Source organism: Rhinopithecus bieti, unplaced genomic scaffold (assembly GCF_001698545.2).
Source record: "Rhinopithecus bieti isolate Rb0 unplaced genomic scaffold, ASM169854v2 scaffold_9899, whole genome shotgun sequence".
NCBI lineage: Eukaryota > Metazoa > Chordata > Mammalia > Primates > Cercopithecidae > Rhinopithecus > Rhinopithecus bieti.
The window spans coordinates 3,301,186-3,313,779 of NW_016806979.1; the positions used below are offsets into that span (position 1 = coordinate 3,301,186).

Consider the following 12,594-nt stretch of genomic DNA (forward strand, 5'->3'; position numbering starts at 1 on the left):
CCCTGGCTGGGGGAGGAGGCGTCTAGGGGCTTCGGGTCTGAGGCGCCCACCGAGTACCGCGTGGTCCCCGGGGCGCGCCCGGCCTTGCTCCCAACTCCGTTTTCCGGGCAAAAAGCCATTGTTCTGGCTCTAAGGGAGGGAAGCGGGACGGGGCGCGGCGGCCGCTTCCTGCCCCCGCCTTCAAGGGGCGCTCCTCCGGGGCGCGCGGGGCCCCACCCTTCCCCGGCTTCTTGAACTGGCTTTTCCTCGGCGGTGGGGGAGTCGCTCTGTTTTGGACTAGAGCAAAACGGGTCGGGGGCTGGGGGAGGAAAGGAAGATGAAGTCCGGGGGAGGGGCCCACAAACCCCGGCAGCCCAGGCTTTTCCCCCCCAAAGGCGAGAGAGGAAAATGCATTAACTGAAACTACCAAGCACTCTAAGAAAGAAGTAATACGAACTGCCCGGAGTTCTTATTAAACAGCTATGAAAAGTGGATCCAGTCAGTCCCCGAGTTTTAGGGCAAGTGTAGGTAGAAAGCCAGCTGCACCTTTTCTGTATTTGTTCCCCGATTTTGATGAAGTGGAGGGGGAGGGGGCGGTTTGCAGGGCTGTTCCTCACTTAGGACTAGGTCAGTAGTGGTCCGCCAGGGCTGGACAGCCGGCGTCCTTCGGATCAATTGTCCACGGTAGAAAAGGGTCAGGCCACGTTATGAAAGTGGGGGTGACCCCTTGTCCTCCCTGGGATCGTAGTCCGCAGGCTACCCTTTTATTCCGGTGTTAAGATTCTAATTCCATGAACAATCACCCTTTAAGTTATTTAGATTTTGAATCAGGACAACTGAAACACGTAATGAAAGAGACCTGAACCTTAACTTTATTCGTCTCAATGCAATCTAACTCCATGAAAGTTCGCTCTGCTTTTGTTGCTTACTTGAACACAGCTGCAAAGTTCTCTTTCTGTTGAGCAGATCCAAAAGTCGTTTATTGTTGTAGGAGACTGTCTCAATGTAATTGTGATCATCAAAACCATATTTATAAAGGGTTCTGCAGGAGAAATGTGTTTTTTTGTTTTAACAGAAAGGCCTACTGGAGAAAATACTGAAGTGTAGGAACCGATCTTTCCATTTATGGTGTGTTCTTCAGTTTCTTTGGTTAGGTAAGTTACATTCATTTGATTTCCTGGAGAGAACGTGCAAATTCAGATGTTGTTTGCAAAGAGGGCAGGAGAAAGGGAAACGTCCTTGGGGGGAAGGTGTTTGTTTACTCAGGGACAGAGGCAGTAAAGAATCCTTGTGTTGGGTTAAAACTGGCCTCTGGAGTGAAGGGATCCGCTAACAGCCTCTCTGCCCGGCTCCTTTTGTATCCCTGTCTTGTGCAGCTTGGCAGTAAATTGTGGAGTTGAGGGCAAAGGTGTATTTATTGTAATCCTGCAAATAGCTGGATCAGTTTCACATCACGTTTCCTTGCAGAATTCATCTTGGGTCTAAGATTTTGTCCTGGAAGTTTCCAGTTTCCTCTTTGACCCATGGTATGCTGGGATACTTGCTTGATTTCTTTTTAAATAAAAGAAGGCTTTCAAAAGGGAATGATTTCTTTGCCTAAGAAATAAATTTGCTAGAATTTGATACTAACACATTGAAAAATTAATCAGCGTCCTGGAAGGTTTAACATGTACATCATCTACCCAACTGCAAACACTCAGTTTGGGTAAAATAATATTTAGATAATTCATTTGGAGAAACAAATATAATAGATTTGGCCAGAATGAAATAATCAGATACATACTGGGAGCGTGTGATCCAAAATCTGTGGCACATTCCCTAAAAACAAAGCTGGGAGTAGGCAGAAGGGAGGAATGACCCCAGCTAATCCAACTGTTTAAAACAAGCGGACGTCTTCCGTTTTGACTGTCATATTTTAAGAATTATTAAGACAAGTTAAAACTAATTATTGTGTTATTCATTCGACAGATAGTTAGCATGTACTATCAGGTGGGCACTACTAGATATCCAGTAGTATAAGACCGTAGCAGCAGCTCCATCTGTGGAACTTGTGTGGGTGATGGAAGTGGATGGACAGAGCCTCCGTCCACTGTGTCCAGTGTGGTGGCCGTTAACCATCTGTGGCTGCTGAGCACTGGCAGTGTGGCTAGTGCCACTGAAGGATCGAATTTTAAATTGTATTTCATTTTATTCATTTCAGTGGGAATAGCCACATGTAGCTGGTGGTCACTGTACTGGACACTGTATAGGTCCACAGGAACGAGAGGGATCTGCTTTAAACATATTTTAAGTGAAAGTAATATGGTTACATAAATTAATCCTGGAATATGAATAGTTTACCTATGCTCACAGTTATGCATAATTATATACGAGAATGTTTAAAACACATACAAAAAAGATACTAAAAATCCAGGCACAGAGGAAGACATTCAGAGAGTACAAACTTTGTATAGTTCTGAGTTCCTTTCTACGCAAGTGATAAGGATAAGTATTAACTTATTCATGTCTGAAATACTACTAAGAAAGCATAAGTATTTTCACGCTATGCTTGTGGATCGAAAATTAAAGATGCCAAAGCAAAGTGACTCACTCTGAAGTTGATGGAAAAGTCAGGAATTGAGATCAATCCAGTGACCCTGGATTTGGCAGCTAAAACTAGATAACAGTAGTTACTTCTTACCAAATAGTTTCAGAAAGCTCTTAGATTTTCTAAAAGTGCTGTTTCCCTACTGCCATCAGTGGCATTGGCTAAAAGGAGGAACCAGATACCACCACCAGCCGGTCTACATGGGATACACTCAGGATTTAGAATACATCACACATTTACATCACATTTAATATCTTATGTCATAGTTTGCCCCCAGCTCCTCTGCACATTTGCAAGACTAAGGTGTGACGTCGTACAGGCTAGCTGTGTTAATGTTATGCCGTTTGTTTGTGTGTAATAGATAAATATTATGTATGCGAGACAGACCGTGCTTGTGTATCAGAACTCAAGTAAAAATAAGCACAGTTCAGGCGCTTGCAGGATTCCTCAAGAATTCAGGTTGCTTAAGGACCCCTGGACACACGATGCAAATGTCCGCCCCTGGATCCTGACCCAGGATACCCCAGAGGCAGCCCAGGGCTCTCAGCGTTTAGAACACCTTCTTACAAAGGGCAGCCTGCCCAATCCCTCGCTGTGCACATGAGGCAGATGAATACAAACTGTATCAGGTAACAGGGCTGTGGAGCCTGGTCCTGCTGTTTCCCATGTTTGCCTGGGAGGGGCAAACGGGCAGGCTGTTATGGAAGTGGTGGAGAGCCTGCTTTTAGGAGGCCTTCCAGGGTCAAAGGCTGGAGCAACCCCTTATGCTCCTCGGATTCCCCTCACCCTCACCCACCAGGCCACCTAGCCCATTGCAGCACACCTAAAGACAGGCTCAGGCTGGAGGCCCCCCAACCCCTCCATGGATCCTGGAGGCAGGGCGTGGTTAAGGAACACAGTTACAGGAGGTGGGAAATGGACAATGAGCTCATTTTATGATGATAGTCCCCTTGCGGGAGGTCTCCGTTACATGAAGCTTTTCTTTTAAAGGGTGTCATTTATTAATTGTGCAATCAGATCGGTCCCTGATTCCAGTTTCTTACTATTAAAACAGTGCAGCAGTGACCGTCTTTGTCTTCCCATATGCAAAGTACCAGCGTATCTACAGAGTAGCATGCACAGAGCTGTATTGAAGGGGTATGTCTTCTCTATGGGAGAAAGAAAAAAAAAGGATACGTGGCTCTACTTTTTTAGTTTAGCTATTACCAAACTGCCCTCCGAGGGTCTGCACTAATTCACACTCACACCTGGGCAGATGGGGTTGCCTCTGTCCCCCCTTCTCCGTAACTCTAGTAATTGCAAGTGATCTAGTGTTGTCTGAGCAACCTGATGCTCAGCTGGTCCAGCAGTTCAGTGCGCATGCCACCTTGGCTTTTTCCAAGACCTTTGCCTGGTGTCTGGTGCAGAATTGTTACAGTGCAAAACAGTTTTATGAGCGTAAGTTTCCAGGGTGAAATGCAGTATTTTCACAATTTAAAAAATAACAGGCCAGGCGCGGTGGCTCACACCTGTCATCTCAGCACTTTGGGAGGCTGAGGCGGGTGGATCATGAGGTCAGGAGTTCAAGACCAGCCTGGCTAAGATGGTGAAACCCAACCTCTACTAAAAATACAAAAATTAGCCGGGATTGGTGGCGTGTACCTGTAATCCCAGCTACTCGGGAGGCTGAAGCAGAGAATTGCTTGAGCCTGGGAGGCAGAGGTTACAGTGAGCCAAGATCGCACCACTGCACTCCAGCCTGGGTGACAGAGCGAGACTCCATCTCAAACAAACAAACAACAACAACAAAAAAACAAACAATACCATACACTCACAAAGCTCTAAAATCTAGGAGTGAAACCCTTACTTAGAAACAAATGGTTCAGGGATTCTAAGTGATGAGAACAAGTGCACAGTTCCTGAGTCTGTTAATCGTTCCTCTCTCCTGGAGGTAGCCTCAACATCCTCTATAAATCCTTTGGGGACAACCCATGGGTTTCAAGATTGGAGAACTGCATTGCAAGACCCCCTGCAAATCGAACGCTTGTTCTATTTTACCGCCTTCGTCAGCTGAGTTACTTCTTGTCTGAAAGAACCCAAACATAGAAATGTTGTTTAATGTACACACACAAAAAAGAAAGATCCTGTTGCTTTTTGGTGGGAGAGTGTAAAGATCTGTCCAAGAAATTCCTATTTAAAAAAAAAAAGACCCCTTTTTTCACCGTTGTTGGCAAAATTCTCACGAATAGAAGAACTGCAATTGGAGTCAGGGAAGTTTAGAAGAAGGGACTGGGAAATCCTGTTTTATAGGTGAGAAGAGGGTAGCCCAGAGCGTGTCCAGGTTCCCTGGGTGAGTGAGGGTCTGAGGCTGGGCTCCCACTGGGGCAGGGTGGCACCTCACCAGTGAGGCTGCGTCTCCTCCACCACCATCCACCTTGGTGGCTATCAGCTCAGCCACGAGAGTGGGGCACGCCCAGGTGACGAAATAAAAACGTTTAAGAAGGCCGGGCACGGTGGTCCACGCCTATAATCCCAGCGCTTTGGGAAGCTGAGGCAGGTGGATCATGAGGTCAGGAGTTCAAGACCAGCCTGGCCAACATGGTGAAACCCCATCTCTACTAAAAATACAAAAAAATTAGCTGGTGTGGTGGCGGGTGCCTGTTATCCCAGCTACTCGGGAGGCTGAGGCGGAGAATTGCTTGAACCGGGAGGCAGAGGTTGCACCGAGCCAAGATCGCGCCACTGCACCCCAGCCTGGGCGACAGGGTGAGACTCTGTCTCAGAAGAAAATAAACAAAACAAAAACAAAGGTTCAGGAGGATATATACTGAAAAGTCTTCCTCCTTCCCTGTCCCCAGCAACCTAGTTCCCCACTCTGCAGGCAGCAAACGTCTCTTCCTGGGGTCGCATCCAGAGAGGTGCGCCTGTCCTAGCAAGGGGCCTCAGGACATTTCTCATAGCTGCCCTCCTGCTTGCTTTTTTTTTTTTTTTTTTTTTTTTTTTTGAGACGGAGTCTCGCTCTGTCACCCAGGCTGGAGTGCTGTGGCCGGATCTCAGCTCACTGCAAGCTCCGCCTCCTGGGTTCACGCCATTCTCCTGTCTCAGCCTCCCGGGTAGCTGGGACTACAGGCGCCGCCAGGTCGCCCGGCTAGTTTTTTGTAGTTTTAGTAGAGACGGGGTTTCACCGTGTTAGCCAGGATGGTCTCGATCTCCTGACCTCGTGATCCGCCCGACTCGGCCTCCCAAAGTGCTGGGATTACAGGCTTGAGCCACCGCGCCCGGCTTGCTTCTTTCTATCACAGGCACAGTGGCACGCCACCACAAGCTGCTCTGTGCCAGGCCTTTTTTTTTTTTTGAGATAGGATTTTCGCTCTTGTTGCCCAGGCTGGAGTGCAATGGCGCAATCTCGGCTAATCGCAACCTCTGCCTCCCGGGTTCAAGTGATTCTCCTGCCTCAACCTCCCAAGTAACTCGGATTACAGGAGTGCGCCACCACATCTGGTTACTTTTGTATTTTTAGTAGAGATGGGGTTTCTCCATATTGGTCAGGTTGGCCTCGAACTCCCGACCTCAGGCCTCCCAAAGTGCTGGGATTATAGGTGTGAGCCACCACGCCCAGCCATGCTGGGCCTTTTTTCTTAGCAGTATGGCCGGAAGGTCAGTTTCCATCCAATGGAGAGCCTACCCTTCTTTGCTAAACCTCTCCGTGGTATTCTGGGGTGGGGTGCTCCATAGTTTACAGATTATCTACCAGACCATGGCTGATAGATGGTGAGTTGTTTCCAGTGTTTAGCTTCTGCTGCTGTGAGTAGCATTTATTAAAAAAAAAAAAAAAAAAAAGTTTCTTTGTAGAAACGCTGTGTTGCCTAGGCTAGAGTGCAGTGGCACGATCTTCGCTCGCTGCAACCTCCATCTCCCAGGTTCAAGTGATTCTCCTGCCTCAGCCTCCTGAATACCCGGAATGACAGGCCCACGCCACCACGCCTGGCTAATTTTTGTATTTTTTTAGTAAAGATGGGGGTCTTGCCATGTTGGCCAGGCTGGTCCTGAACTCCTGAGTTCAGGTGATCCACCCACCTTGGCCTCTCAAAGTGCTGGGATTACAGACAGGCCTGAGTCACTGCACCAAGCCATGATGTTTATTTTTTTTTTTTTTGGAGGCAGGTTGGAGTGCAGTGGCGTGATCATAGCTCACCACAGCCTTGACCTCCTGGGCTCATATGATCCACTTGCCTCAGTCTCTGAGGTAACTGGCATTACTAGATGTGTGCCACAAGACCTGGCTAATATTTTTATTTTTGTAGAAATTGGGGGGTCTCACTATATTGCCCAGGCTGGTCTTGAACTCCTGGGCTCAAGAGATCCTCCTGCCTTCACCTCCCAGAGGGCTGGGGTTGCAGGTGTGAGCCACTGTGCATCAACATAATGTTAATTTAACTCACAAGGCACAGAAGTGTTTTTGGCAGCCTCAGCTCCTGTGGCCTGGCTTGTCCTCGCTGGACTCTGTATGTTTGGAAAGAATGGACTCCTGATGCTAGCAGGGATGGTCACTGTCTTTTGAGGCATGTTTATAGGATATTCCTCCTTGAGGCTGAAACCTTGTACTTTCCATATCCCTGCTACATCAGTAGGAAAGCCTGCCATCAACCTCACATTCATATTCCTTCTCTCTCTTTCTCTCCCCTCCCTCTCCCCCCTACTCCCCTCCCCCTCCCCCTCCCCCCTCCCCTCCCCTCCCTCCCCCTCCCCTCCCTCCCCTCCCCTCCCCCTCCTTCCCTCTTCCTTTTCTTCTTTTTGTGATGGACTCTTGCTCTGTTGCCCAGGCTGGAGTGGCGTGGTGCTAGCTCAGCTCACTGCAACCTCTGCCTCCTGGGTTCAAGCGATTCTCCTGCCTTAGCCTCCCAAGTAGCTGGGATTACAAGCGTACGCCACCATGCCCAGCTAACTTTTATATTTTTACTAGCAGAGTTTCGCCACATTGGCCAGGCTGGTCTCGAACTCCTGACCTCAAGTGATCTGCCTGCCTCGGCCTCCCAAAGTGCAGGGATTACAGGCATGAGCCACTGTGCCTGGCCTCACATTAATATTTCTTTGGGTTCAGTACAAGTTGAATCCTGTGGTCACTGCCTTTAGAGGCTCCTGTCCTGTGTAAATGCTGCTCATGGGGGCATGTGCACCACAGGATGGTGAATCTCAGCCCTCTGAAGCAGGGGAAGTAAGACAAAGTGAGATTGCATCCAGAGAGGAATGGGTGAGGGGAATTCAGGATTGAGGCGTGGTCATGAATCCTCACACTGCTCCTGCCAGCTCTGTGAGAGGCGGTGGCACAGGACATTTGTAGGATGCCCTGGAGGAGAAGGGTGGGCAGGAACTGGACCAGCAACGATGACAGAGCACAGAGGCTCCAGGCGCAGGGAAGCAAAGGGAATGACAAAAGCACAAGCAGAGCCCCTAGCCCAACCTAGAGAACAGGGTGCTCCAGAGAAATAGCCAATAGATAGAAATATCAGCATTCAAAGAGATTTATTGCAAGGCACTGGCTGATGTGATGGTGGGGTCTGGTGAGGCAAGTCCCAAACTGCAGGGCAAGCCTTCCTCAGAGGCAGCCGGGACGACTCGACAGGAGCTGGCGCTGCAGTCCACAGGCGGAGTTTCTTGTTCTCAATGAATTGATCAGGCCCACCCAGATTATTCGGGGTAACCTCCTCCACCTCAAGTCACAGCAGCGACTGGATTTGTGCTTGCCTGAGTACCTGGGGGCTGTGGCCTAGCCGGGGGGACACCTCAGCCTGATGGATCATCCCTGGGCTCAGCCCCTCAGTGCTCCTGCTGGTCATGCCGGGGTCACTCACGTGGCTTCAGCTTGGCTGGGGCTGGATGGCCTAGGATGACATTTCTTGCGTGGCTGGTGCTTGGTGCTGGCTGTTGGCGGGGTTGTCTGTCTGCAGCAGGCCAGCGTGGATCCTTTTTTCCGGGGCTCCAGTGGAAGCTGAGGTCCCATGTTTCCTGATGCCCCAGGGGCCACAGCAAGTTGCATGGAAGCCACGTGAGGTAAACTCCAACCTCTTGACCAGAGGGGTAGCAAATGAGTGACCATACAGGATCTGGAAGAATTTGTGGCCACTTTGGGGGTCATTTGTACCCTCTCCAGAGGGTAAGATCAGAAAACAGTTTAGCAACCACTGAGCCCAGCGCTGCTTGGATTGTGTTAAATGAGTGGAAGATTCTTAATTTCCTAGACTTGCAGGATGGGGCGCTGGCTATTCCCGTGGTGTATTTGCTCCGGCTGTCACAACAAAGTTCCATGGCTCGGGAGGCCTGTAGGGGCTCCCAGAAGTTAATTTTCTCACAATTCTGGAGACTGGAAGTTTTAGATCAAGATGTGGGCAGAGTTGGTTTCTTTTCTCCTTGGCTGTAGATGGTGTCTTCCCCCTGCGTCCTCACAGGGTCGTCCCTCTGTGCACATCTGTGTCCTCTTCTCCTCTTCTTTTTTTTGAGACAGTCTCGCTGGGTCGTCTGGGCTGGAGTACAGTGGTGCGATCTTGGCTTACTGCTACCTCCACCTCCCGGGTTCAAGTGATTCTTCTGCCTCAGCCTCCCGAGCAGCTGGGATTACAGGCACGTGCCGCCACGCCCAGCTAATTTTTGTATTTTTTGTAGAGACGGGGTTTCGCTATATTGGCCAGGCTGGTCTCGATCTCCTGACCTCAGGTGATCCACCCGCCTTGGCCTCCCAAAGTGCTGGGATTACAAGCGTGAGCCACCACGTCTGGCCTTCACCTCCTCTTCTCATAAGGAAACCAGTCCTGTTGGGTTAGGGCCACAATAATGACCTTATTTTAACTTAATTACATCGTTAAAGTTCTTTTCTCCAAATGCAGTCACTTTCTGAGCTGCTGGGAGTCAGGGCCTCAGCATGTGGATTTGGAGGGGGACGTGGTCTATCCCGTAGCACCAGATCTGTCCCCACCTCCTCCCTGCTTTGTGCTGTGCTGTCCTCATCACTTCATGACTCACATTTGTTGGTGCCCAGTGTGTGCCAGGCCCTGTGCTGAGTCTGTGTGTATGACTTCATGGAACCATTCTTCTTTCGCTGTAGCCACAAGAGGATCCTTCAGTCACTTCTGAGGACCATCACCAGGCAAACCAGCCCTTAGAATATTAATAGGGTTTGGCTGTGTCCCCACCCAAATCTCGTCTTGAATTGTAGCTCCTATAATCTCCATGTGCTGTGGGAGGGATCTGGTGGGAGGTCATTGAATCCTGGGGGTGGGGTTCCCCCCCCGTTCCTGTGATCGTGAATAAGCCTCACGGGATCTGATGTTTTTATAAAGGGCAGTTCCCCTCCACACGCGCTCTGCCTGCTGCCGTGTAAGACGTGACTTGGATCCTCCTTCGCCTTCCACCGTGATTGTGAGGCCTCCCCAGCTATGTGGAACTGTGAGTTCATTAAATCTCTTTCCTTTATAAATTACCCTGTCTCAGGTATGTCTTCATAGCAGTATGAATATGGACTAATACAAATATCCACATGGTCAGTTTCTGCTTCAGCATGAGAAGATATCACTCTATGTCTGATTGAACACTGGATCCTGGTGGTTAGGGCCCAGGCCATATGAAAAATATTTATCAGAAAACAACTCCAACCCCAAAGAGATAAATGTGTGAGTTAGATGTAGGGATAATACAACTGTATGGTAGGACTGAAAAACTGGAAACAGTGTAAACCTTGAAAGAGAACAGGCATGTTAGGAGCGCTGGTGGAGTCAGCTGGGGTAAACCTAGGCGGTAGGGGGCTGGACCACACCGCTGTTAAGGACAGGTGGGTCTGCGTGTGTCCACAGGGAAAGGTCTCCAAGGTACATATTGTTTAAAAAGCTAAGTGTGGAACAATATTGTATTAGCTTGCTAGGGCTTACAAATGACCACAAACTAGGTGGCTTCAAACAGCAGAAATTGGCCGGGCGCGGTGGCTCAAGCCTGTAATCCCAGCACTTTGGGAGGCCAAGACAGGCGGATCACGAGGTCAGGAGATCGAGACCATCCTGGCTAACACGGTGAAACCCCTCTCTACTAAAAAAAATACAAAAAACTAGCCGGGCGAGGTGGTGGGCGCCTGTAGTCCCAGCTACTCAGGAGGCTGAGGCAGGAGAATGGCGTAAACCCCGGGAGGCAGAACTTGCAGTGAGCTGAGATCCGGCTGCTGCACTCCAGCCTGGGCAGCAGAAGGAGACTGTCTCAAAAAAAAAAAAGCAGAAATCTATTCTCTCAAAGTCATAGAGGCCAGAGGTTTGAAAGCAAGGTGTGAGCAGGACCCCTCTCCCTCTGAAGACCCCAGGGAGGCTCCTTCCTTCTCTATTTTAGCTTCTGCAGGGGGTCACCTGTCACCTGCAGTCCCTGGTGCTGCTGGGTGCAGCGTAATTGCAGTCTCTGCCTGCTTGTTTGCATGGCCTTCCGCTGTGTGTCTCCACATTCCCTCTCCTTTTCTTTTTTTTTTTTTTTTTTTTGAGACAGAGTCTCGCTGTGCCGCCCAGGCTGGAGTGCAGTGGCCAGATCTCAGCTCACTGCAAGCTCCGCCTCCCGGGTTCACGCCATTCTCCTGCCTCAGCCTTCCTAGTAGCTGGGACTACAGGCGCCCGCCACCTCGCCCGGCTAGTTTTTTTTATTTTAGTAGAGACGGGGTTTCACCATGTTAGCCAGGATCGTCTCGATCTCCTGACCTTGTGATCCGCCCGTCTCGGCCTCCCAAAGTGCTGGGATTACAGGCTTGAGCCACCACGCCCGGCCCCTCTCCTTTTCTTATCTAGATCCCAGTCATTGGATTTAGGGCCCACCCCAAATGCAGGACGATTTCATCTAAAACCTGTAAGTTAATTATAGCTGCAAAGATCCTATATCCAAGTAAGGTCCTATTCAGAAGAACCAGCATTAGGACATGAACATCTCTTTTTTGGGAGGAATACTATACAAATAGATAAGATGTGATTTCTGTTGTGCAAACAAAAGAGATTTGTATGCTGTTAGATGTATGTAAATTTTCAGAGAGGAGACCCAAGACACCAACAATAGTGATTACTTTTGGAGGCAATGAAGAGAATCCTGATGTATGGATTTGTGAACTATTCACAAATTTTTATCTTGTGCACGTATAACTTCATATAAAGTACTGCTTCCTGAGTTATCTAGCTTTTGAGATCATGGATTACTTTGAGCTTCTTTATATTTTAATGTATGTTTTTTAAATGCTAATACATTTTACGAAGATTTTACAATAAAATATTCAGGCCCTGGTCTTCTCTGAATATATCCTGATGACTTCATTGCTAAGATAAATTACAGAAGACTCAAACATAGAAGACCCTGTTTATGGACTGGAAGATTCGTTACTTTTTTTTTCAGACAGAGTCTTGCTCTGTTACCCGGGCTGGAGTGCAATGGTATGATCTCGGCTCACTGCAACCTCTGCCTTCTGGGTTCAAGTGATTCTCCTGCCTCAGCCTCCTGAGTAGCTGGGATTACAGGTGCGCACCACCACGCCCAGCTAATTTTTGTAGAGACGGGGTTTCACCATGTTGGTCAGGCTGGTCTCAAACTCCTGACATCGTGATCTGCCCATCTCGGCCTCCCAAAGTGTTGGGATTACAGGCGTGAGTCATTGTGCCTGGCCAGATCAATTGCTTTTAAGATATCAGTTCCCCCCAAATTGATCTAAAGATTGAACACAATCCTAATCAAAATTTCAGCATCTAAAAAGAAATAAAGAAATGGATAAGTGAATTAAAAAATATACAGGGAAGTGCAAAGAACCTGGAATTATCCAAACAGCCTCAAAAAAGAACTGGGTTGGAGGACTCACATGACCTTATTTCAAGACTTAAGTATAAAGTTACATAGTGCGCTGTGACTTGGCGAAGAATAGGCAAATACTATTCATGGAACAGAAAAAAAATCCAGAAATGGGCCCACAGGTATACATGGTTATTTTCTTTCTGACCAACGAAAATCATCAGGGACAGAAACCTCTTTTCTTTTCTTTTTTTTTTTTTTTT

General features: G+C 48.5%; 1 long non-coding RNA gene across 1 annotated transcript in view; it reads left to right on the forward strand.

The window, feature by feature from the left end:
- The window catches only part of LOC108534160 (uncharacterized), a 10,686-nt gene extending 765 nt beyond the window's left edge, over positions 1-9,921 (forward strand). Inside the window, exons 2-3 of the long non-coding RNA XR_001886900.1 lie at positions 1,055-1,133; positions 9,880-9,921. This is a non-coding gene — a long non-coding RNA (uncharacterized LOC108534160). The remainder of the gene's footprint in view (positions 1-1,054; positions 1,134-9,879) is intronic.
- The last annotated feature ends 2,673 nt before the right edge of the window (positions 9,922-12,594 follow it).